Source organism: Vitis vinifera, chromosome 13 (genome assembly GCF_030704535.1).
Source record: "Vitis vinifera cultivar Pinot Noir 40024 chromosome 13, ASM3070453v1".
NCBI classification, from domain to species: domain Eukaryota; kingdom Viridiplantae; phylum Streptophyta; class Magnoliopsida; order Vitales; family Vitaceae; genus Vitis; species Vitis vinifera.
The window spans coordinates 18,887,364-18,897,837 of record NC_081817.1 but is presented as its reverse complement, the minus strand read 5'-3'; the positions used below and the strand labels follow the sequence as shown (position 1 = coordinate 18,897,837).

Sequence of the window (10,474 nt, the reverse complement as noted above, 5' to 3'; positions counted from 1 at the left end):
GGTAGCAAAAAAAAATGCATCCGGTTCATTTGCATGAACATAAACTGAACTCATGCTTGACACAATTGTGAGTTATATGGTATGCATTATGCATGGGTCAAAAAATGCACTCTTGGTAACTTTGAACTTTAACTTTAATACCTAAGGAACATTTGGTTATTGCAATACCTAATGCTTTTTGGAAGCTGGTTACGGTATTCATAGGTGAAAAAATCTTTGTTTTTGTTTTTTATTTATTGATTTTAAGTAGATTCATGACCTTCATCAATTCCTTACATACTCCTAATATTATAAAGCTTACTTGTTTTCCCAAATTGCATATCCTATGATAGAAGTGAAAGCATTAAAGATTGTTAATTTAAAGAAATAATATATTTGCAGCTGGAGATTGGAGATAAGATTACAACATGATCTCATGTCCTTGGTAATCTGTAGATTGAGGGTTTTCGCAAGGCTTTGCCCCCAATACCAGTAAAAGAAGAAGAGTTGCCAGGTAATTTGTACTAACATTAGTACCTTGTATCTCTGGTTTCATAGAGAGTTGATAATTGAATTGGTGCTCAACATGTGGTCTTTGTCCCAAGATAGGTGTGTTATCCATGCCAAGTAAATGCCCTATTCAAATTATAAGGCATTGGATCCTTAATGATTGGAATGATCTCTGGAATTCTTGCCCATTTCTAAATGTCATGTCACATCTTTCCAACAGGCCAGCTTCCTTGTGCTCTAAATTGTGGAGATCACAAGTTACTGAAATTTGTGGTCTTCATTAGAGAAGGATTGTTCGATGCTCTCACTACTGGCTACATCTTTTGCCTTTGCAACGACATATCTTTCAATCCCTTCTGGTGAGAAAAGAATAAAGAACATAAACAAGTTGTCCCATGATGACTCGCATTCCTAAGGTTCTAGTTGATGATGTACCTTCCTGAGATTGAAGAGTGAGAAATGTCAAAGACATCCCTTATTTGAGTGAGGCCTTCAAAGTCTCCTCACTCTCAAACAACTCATGATTGATGGTATACTTTAAGATGTATTTCTTCTCAGATGGCCAACCCTTTCTTCCAATGTATCTGATGTATATTTTCATGTAAAGATTCCATAATCCATGACTTCCCTACATCACCAAGACCTCACCTAAGCTCTAGTGGTATTTGGCAACTGAAGGAGAAACCTGCCATGGTTTCAGAGCTATACATCAGTTCTAAATCCAATGATGAGACATCAGTTCAAGATTGCCCACAGGTTCTATTTGTAAATAGACGGAGAGATTCATCTTTGATCCATAATAGTTTGGATTCCAAAAATGGAAGCAGGTGGAGTTCACCCTATTCTATCCATATATTCAATAAGTTTCATCTATTCCCAACACATTATTCTTACATTTTATCTTCTTTTTATGATTATAAATTGTCATACTGTTGAAATTTTCTACAAGTTAAGCTATTAAAGAATCCCTACACTGAACCTTTTTGTTGAAAAATTGACTAGGGGACAACTTCTGATAGCAGTTACAAGCTTTAAGGCTTCACATTTTCTATTCAAAGTTTGTTTCTCTTATTGGTCCCTCTCACAGTCCCATGTAAGCATCAATGTTTTCTCTCTCCCAATTTAGATTTTCACACAATAGTTTAACTAAATTAGCAAGATGTTTTATTTGGTGTATTATTGCCGGATTCTTTTTGTGACAGGTTGTCTAACTTCCTATTCATCGTGTTTCCTACTATGTTCAATTATAGTGACATGCAATTGGATATCTGGAATTTATATGTTGTAATGAATGAGAAGCTACCAAGAGGGTGCACAACTTCAAGCCTTTTAAAGAGCTAATAATTGATGGTTGCATGGCCCAAGACACGTCTCTTTTCTAGGGACAGATTTTTCATCCAATGTAAGGAGGCTAATAATTCAAAATTGTGTATAGGGGCTTTACGGTTGTTACTGATTGGAATGATTCACAATTCCAGCAATAACAAGTCTTTAGAATTTTTTCAAATTTCTAAATGGCCTCTCATGTATTTCCAAGAGGCCAGCTTCCTACAATATTCCTAATGAAGGTGGAGATATCCTAAGTTTCCAAAATTGGGGTGTAAAGTGGATGAATGTTGTCAAATGCAAAAGAAGAATACCACTTCTCTTGAATAATGGTATGTTGCTTGTCTCTATCTCTCATATTATTGTCAAGAGATGCCTTACCTGATGCTTAAACACCTTGGTATTTATGAATATGGAAAACATGTTTTGTTGTTGTGTCATGTTCCACTCCCAATGCTTCCATTTGTTTGTGAACTAGTTGTGGTGGCTGCCTACTTGGTCTTTCTCAATTCCTTGTTTATTGGCAATATTCCAAAACTTAATTCTCTTCCCAAATCACATGCTAGAGTACAAGTGATAGAATTAGACATTGTTTGTTGCAAGGAAATCATTCGTTTGTGTCGAGGAGATTGGAGATTGAATAACAACATAATCTAATTTCCCTTTGTGATTTGAAGATTAAGGGTTTTCAAAAGCATTTTCTCCAGTATCAGTGGAGGAAGACAACCTGCCACAGAAACAACTAACAGCTTTGATTGAGTTGGTATCCAGGTCTCCTAAATAACTCGCAATTGAGTTAGTGCTCAAGACAGTTTACTTCCCCAAGATAGGTCTATTATTGCACAATTTAAAATTATAACACTTTGATTCCTTACTGATTGGAATGCATGATAGCACAGCGTGTCTCTGGAATTCTAGCATTTTCTAATTGTGTTATGTTTGTTGAATAGGCTAGCTTCCTCCAGTGCTCTAAAATGTGGAGATTACATGTTGCTAAAATTTGTGCGTCGATCTATATATATTAGATGAAGATTGGGTGATTCACAAGAACAACTACACATCCCTTGAATCATTTATGTTTCTCAGTCTCGATATCATGGAGACATTTGCTAAGCTCCATTTGTAGTTGGCAAGTGAAACTATATATGAGAGATAGAACTCCTAAATCCAATGATGAGAGATGACCCAAAGATAGCCCACATCTCCTATGTGAAAACAGATGGCGAGATTCATCTTTGATCTATAATGGCTCACAACAATAGCAGAAGCAAGGAGAGTTCACCATATTCTAGTTTCATACCATTGAAATTTCCTTCAAGTGGAGTTATTTGGTGAATTTTTCAGTTACCTTATTGTTAAAAAACTTCACTATAGAGTAGCTTTTGATAGTTGTTACAAGCTTTATGACTTTACATTTACTATTAAATGTTTGTTCCTCATGTTGATCCCTTCCACAGTCCCACGTAAGCATCAGTATTTGTATCTTTCCCAATTCAATTTTTCATGCAACTTTATCCTTTAACCGGATGAGTTCATTTATGTTAATAAGATTTTCTTTTTGGTGTATTCCAACAGGATTCTTTCTACGATGGGTTGTTTAACTTCACTTTCAACATAGCTTCTAGTTCATCAAGTGTAGTGAAATTGACAATTGGATATCTACAAATCATATGGTGCAATATATAAGAAACCACCAAGAGGGTGTAGAACCCTAAGTCTATTAAGAGAGATGGTTGCATGCCCAAGAAACATCGATCTCTTTCCCAGGGACAAATTTGTATATATATCTTTAGAGTTGTTAGTGATTAGAATGATTCAAAAGTAGCAATAGGTCACTGGGATTCTTTCTGATTTCTAAATGCCCCATTTCCACGTCTTTCCAAGAAGCTAACTTTCTGCAATCCTAATGAAGGTGGAGATTCTACGTTGCCCAAATCTGGAGTTCAGACTAAATGCATGTTGCCAACTGTAAATGTAGAACATCACTTCTCTTGAATACTGGTATGTTGCTTGTCTCTTATCTCTCACATAATTGTCAAGAGATGCCTTACTTGATGCTTAAACATCTTGGTATTAATGATCATGGAAAACATATTTCGGGTGGTAGAGAAGGGGATAATGCACCACAACACATTTCTTGTACATCTTGCAATGATGCTCTACCATAATGATAAAAAGAAATAGAGTAGCCAAAACTAAGCAATGATACGAGGAGGAAGGAGAGGGAAAGGAGAGGAAGGAACCCAATGCAAAGATGCATCAAATTGTTGTGTCTTGACAAGGGGATGAAGATATGGAGAACACAAGATGCTACTTTTTGGTAACATGAGGAAGTGATGAAGATAAATTGTTTGGCTTGACCAAGAGAGGAATAAATTGAGAAAAAAGAATCCAAGGTTCATCAGATGATACTGGTGCGACATTACACCCATGTAAATTTAAACTAACTGTCAATGCCACATTGAATAAGGTTCACAAGATATGCCCATGAGTGCTACACTTCTATTATTTCATCAAACTGTCATGCCACAAACTGTGTGCATCAATATACCATGCTATTACAGTAACCCATAACTGTTTCCCAACTTTACATGATCAAAGAGGAAAATAATCATATCATGATCTGCAAACCTAATTAATACAATTAAATCCAAATAATACAATCATTACAACTCAATAAAGAAAAACATTTTATAAAAGCATAGTGCACAAACCACCCTCGATCCTTCATAACATCATAACTTAGTGCACAACTTTTTAAGTTACACATATGGTGGACTATTAACTGTAGGCAAAAGTCGAGTGCTGCCAAGTTCATCATGTTGTGGAAGAATCATATCAATCTTCATTTCATACATCTCTTCCTCCTTCAGCCATCAATCCATCCATAAATTGAGTACTCTATCCCTACCACCGGAGAATACCTTCTCACCACCTGGACTCCAATCAACAGCAAAAACCTTTCCAAAATACGAAAAGATGGAAAACATTAATTAAACCAAGTACAATGTCAAAAGAAGAATATTAACTAGTACTTAAGAGGTGGAAAATACCTCATCTTCATAGCCTAGAAGGTCTTTTTTTAACTTTTATGCCCGGATATCTCAAGCCTATACGATAAACAATATTAAATTGAGTTCATTGCTATGTTGTTGATGTTAGCATGAATAAGGAAAGCCACCTTGGCAAAATAATAGCACTCACATTCCCTACTGCAACCAGAATTTCCCACCTGCTCTAAAAATTCTAGCCCCAAATTAGTAGACATGACCTTCCTTAATATTAGTAATTGGTTTCTAATAGATTTGCAACAATTTAGAATAGCTACAAGGCTTGGTGTAATGGGAGTGTCTGTGGTGGTCAGGAGTGGACGGAAAGATTCATAAGAAATATCCAAAGTAGAATGCATTCATAGGATTTTTTATTTTAGTATATTTTCATAATACACTATCCCGAATTACTGTTTAAACTTGGAAGAAAAAAATGTTGCCATGTCACATTTGTTCTTTTCTTTTTTAGTGCCTTGAAAAGCTATAAGGAAGCAATAGAATCATTCAACTATATGATAGCCCCATCGATACCACAAAAAGACATAGTTCCCATGATTTACCTTCAACATAGAGTCTTTGCTTCCACTCAAAAGAAGCCTACCATCAGCAGACCAACTATAGGGCAAACATGAAACAAGATGATTGACTATGAAAAAGAAAAAAAATGGGGGATTGTCTTAAACAAGAATAATAGAAGCAATTCAAACCTTATCTGATGGACAGGCTCGACATGGCCACAAAAAGCAGCAACAAATTGATGGCATTAGCATTGGGAAGTAGCATCAATTCATTTTTCTATCAATCCTCAAAGTCAGCTGCCATTCTGTCTTCTCATTTGTATGAACATAAAATGCTTTGGACTTTAATTGATCAAAATCTTGCATATCTGAAATTATACTTCTTTCTTTTGAGTTTTTAGGTTGCTAAAGGATGGAGTTTATTTATGATCAATATGTGTACATATAAATGCCCTTATCTGCATTACATATTTTTAATGTTTTGAAGTTATTGTCCTGTTCCAATTCCATTGCTCTAATTGATTTGTCAACTAACATTCTGAAGCTTACTCATTTTCTCTGAGAGTATGCATCGAAAAAAACATATGTACATGGAGAATGGAGATTTAGGATTATAGTCCTTTCCTCGATACCAGAAAAAGAAGAGCTTCCACAAAAGCAATTAGCATTGCCACCTTATGCACTGATTAGGAAGCTACTAAAAAGGCCTCAGTGTTTCCCAAAGATTTGGTAATTGAATTGGTCCTCAAGACTTGGTTTCTTTTCGTAAAATAGGTTTCTGATCCATGCTAAGTAGGTGCTTCATTCAAAATTAATGGGCTTTAAATTTTCTCATGGATTCTGAATAATTCATAACAGCAACTCATCTATGGAATTCTTGCATGTTTTTAACTGTCTCCTCCTATCTGTCCAACAGGTCTGCTTCCTCCCATGCTCTAAATTGTGGATCACAAGTTGCCAAAATTTATGGTTTATACTAAATGAGGGTTGTTTGATGCACAAGACTAAGTGTAAATCCCTTATATACATCTATGTTGTTGTTAGTCTCCACCTTCCACATCAATTTCTGGGTGGTATATTACCTACCATAATTAAATACCTCCATATTTATGATTGTGAAAAACAAGTTCATTTGCAGGAAGTCAAGAAGATGTGCAATAATGCATTTTGAATATCTAAATAAACAGTAATGCCCAAGCCTCCAAAGTTCTCTAATTAAATACCTACCGACCAATAGTTACATCACCTAAGTTCTATACAAACCTCTTGCATCTCAAAGAAACAGAGAAAAACAATATTTTATCCTTTGACTCAAAGAAACAGAGAAGCACTGGAGATATTTCAAGCTTCCTTTTAACTAGGAGGAATCCAAGACAACAATGCATTAAATTCTGTGTCTTGACAAGGGGATAAAGAGATGGGATAACTTAACAAGTTGCTTTTTTATGTGGGGTGAAAAAGAAATGGACAAGCCAAAGATTGTTTGGCTTGACCAAGAGAAGGAGTAGAGTAAACAGAGCACAATGAAAGGAAATGGTCTTAGCTCTCAATTTCTTGTATTCTTTTATTGAGAAGGGTTGTTTCATTTGAAGATGAAGAAAAGAGAAAACCCATTTATACTTTGTTGCAATGCAAAGTAGAGGAATTGGACCAACATAATACTTTGCAGCATATGTTGATCAGAATCTTGTAACATAAAGGTACTAGGATCCCAAAATGTTGTTTATTTCCTTTGTGGTGGGTGGAGGGGAGAGGTTTGGGGGTTAATTAGTGATTTTGTTAAAACTTATCTAATGCTAAATTTGTAAATACATTTCAATTATTCCACCAGTCAAATAGAAATCAAGTACTTGGCTTCCGTGTTTAGAATTAGTTTTCTCCTCACTTGTTCCCTTGTTCAGATTATTACTTTCTATCATTGGATGCTAACAGGGACTCAATTTTTTGTGGGTACCTGAATGTAGAAACATGAAAGTTCTGTTGTTGACATTAAAAGTTTCAAAATGACATTTCTTTCGGGAAAGGACACACAACTGTGACTGTGGCCATAGTCAACACAAGGAAATTGAACAACTTGACAACATGGCTGGTGGTAGATCAGGAACATCCCCTGCTATAGTCATCTTAATCTTGTGAATGAGCCCCAACATGAACCTGACACCTTATGTGAGATTTTGGCCATAGCATCTAGTTATTCTAAAGAAATGGAGATGGATTATGTAGAGATGATTTTGAATCTCTTACACTAGATCTACCTTGTATGAAGCCCCTAAGGTCCTTGGAAGGTTAGCCATAAATCAGCTTGACAATTCCAGATTCTCGAGGAGAGGCTGGGTGGTCTTGAAAATCAAGAGGTGCAATAATTGTATAGTCTCTCTACATACACCAAAACCTGTTTCTCCACAAGAATAAATAGGAGGCGATTAATCATGGCAGGTAATGCAACTCCAGGGAATAGAGTAAGAGTTGAAGAAATAACATACATGTTTCTCAAAGAAGTGTTGTAGTTCTTGTCCACCTGAATACCAGTTATTCAAGTGCTGTAGTTTTTAACCTTTATCACTAAATTATAAAAAGAAATGACCAGCTATTCAAGTTGCTCTTCTTCTATTACCAATAGACCTAGTTGTTTGAGAGACATGAAGATGGATTAGGTATGGGTGACTCTGAAACACTCTGCTACAATAATAAAAAGGTGCTTAATTATGGCAAGTAATGCAAATCCAGGCAACAGAGATGTTTCTAATACAAGTGTTGTAGTTCTTGTCCACTAGTTCCTATGGACTATAATTTTTAGCAACATGGTATCACCCCCTCTTTCAACACTGAAGAAAGTTGGCCAGGATGATGACATTTACGAAAGAATTCTAGGAATGTGTTGATAACTTGAACCATTCCATTTAGAAACCTGAAAGAATTCTAGAAATTTGTTGATGCCAAAGTCCCAGAAAAATGAAGTGCAAGCCTTCTTGACATGGATGACAAACCTGTCTCTTGGAAGTAGAATCTTAGCCTGTTGATTAGTAGTTTGTTAAGTGCATTTTTGTGTATTTTTGCCACCTGGATACCAACTATTCAATTCCACAAGGTTCCAATACATTTTGTTCCTTTTCTTTGGCTACTCTTCTTCTTATATTACCAGGAACAGGTTTTTGATCTTTACAATGTCTAAATCATGAAGGGAAATGAGACTATGTTGCAGTCTATTCTCCTACCACCATAACAAGATTTCTTGTAAGACTATGAAAATGCAATGACTAATTAATTGGTTTCTTTTTATTCAAATTATGGATTTTTACCCTATTATGGATTGTGAATGTGACATCACCCCCATGAGAGGCTAAGAGCCAACTTGGGGCTTGAAACATGAAAATCTAAGGTCTAGGAAACCTATAGGGACAATGGGTAAATTATTATAACAATGAGATTAATTATTGGTTGGGTGACAATTTATCATTTTTTTTATCCTATCTTTGTGAGTTTGTTTAGGGAATGATACAGTAGGTTATTACCTGATACTAGTGATTCTTGGTAATTTTTTACCATTAGTTATCCTCGTCTTTCCTACCGTTATTTGCCCCTAAACAAAGCTATAAGGAGTTGGAAGGGTTAAAAAGCCAAATCTTAAATTGGTAATCAATCTCATTCATTTGATGGTTTTAGGAATTTGTTTTAAAAAGAAAAAAATTAAGTTTCAGATGCAATTTTGAGTTATAGAATTCAACTTGATACCGAGCGGCCAAGGATCCCAAAATCATAAGATCATATTACTTAAAAGACCCTTGTTTTCTCTAATTTCTATACCTTATGTTGGATTGTGGAAAACCCCAAACTTGAATCAATTGAATTTAAAATGAATATTCATTTTTTTATTAATTTCATTTCTTTTACTTAGTTTCACATTATTCACATATTGGTTTTCACTTTAGAATTTAAATAAAAGCAATTCATTTATTCTTGTATTGACAATTTCCATAAGCCAATCCTTGAGGACGATATCCGGAATACTACAAAAGCCGTAGTGACTATTTCTCTAGTTTTTTCTTGACCGGAGTTGCTACGTAAAAAGGCTAAGTATTTTGATTCAGTAGAGAAGTTCGGTCAAGAAATCGGAGTCATTGCCGGGGATTGGCAATCGTTAGAAATAGGATATAGTGCATTACTTTGTTTTAGTTCTTCAAGCATATGCAAGAGAACCAGCTTGAGGGTAGGAGGGCTAACAAACCTCTGTTTTTGGTTGGCAAAATCTCATTAACTATCTTCCTAAAAAACAGATTAAAAACAAGTAAACGCTTATCAAAGGTTAAATTCCAAATCCAAATGAGGAAGATGTAGGCCTATAAGAGTGCTTACAGATCACCCTTTAATGATATGTAAATTGTCTTTCTTTCAATTTGCAAGGGTTTATACTCTATGAATCAGGATATGCTACCAATAAAAATGCCTCCCTTCCTTGTTGTAAAAAAAAAATATCACCTGAAAAAATCTGCAGGTTTAGTAAAGGTCATTTTTATTGAATACTAAAATGCTCAAGATAAGAGAATACAAGTTGTTGTTTATATAGGTTATAGTCATCAGATAGAAATTTCAAACCATCACAACAACTGAGCAAAAGACTTGATGACAAACCAGTCCTAAAAAAAAAAACGAAAGAGTTGTGTGATTCTCAACTCTCTAAGTGATATGTGACTATTCAGTCTTATTGGCAGCTTCTTTAAGTTAAGCACAAAAAATAGGTTCATGTCTAAAGAAAACCTGACCAACGAAACATCAATCAAGTTTCAAAACAATTGAGCTCATATAGATCTTGCATAACTTGAAATCAAAGTGAATCTCATATTGTTTTGATAGGTTTAGAATAAAATCAATGACATCACTATGGCTTTGTCAATGACTTGGTTTTAAACTCTGGTGCAAAACATCTGATGCAATGGGATAATGGCCATAACCTCCAGTGATGACTTCGTTTTAGACTCTGCTTCAAAAGATCCACTACCATGAGATAATGGCCATAACATCTAGTGGACCTCGTTTTCCCAGACACATCGAGATGGATTAGGTAGGGGTAACTCTGACTAATAATTGAAGGTT

At 35.2% G+C, this 10,474-nt stretch overlaps 1 long non-coding RNA gene across 1 annotated transcript; it reads left to right on the top strand.

Moving 5' to 3' along the window:
* The first annotated feature begins 97 nt into the window (after positions 1 to 97).
* On the top strand, positions 98 to 1,996 carry LOC132254956 (uncharacterized). The gene is made up of 2 exons (XR_009467427.1): positions 98 to 493; positions 710 to 1,996. It is a non-coding gene; the product is annotated as an uncharacterized LOC132254956 (long non-coding RNA).
* The last annotated feature ends 8,478 nt before the right edge of the window (positions 1,997 to 10,474 follow it).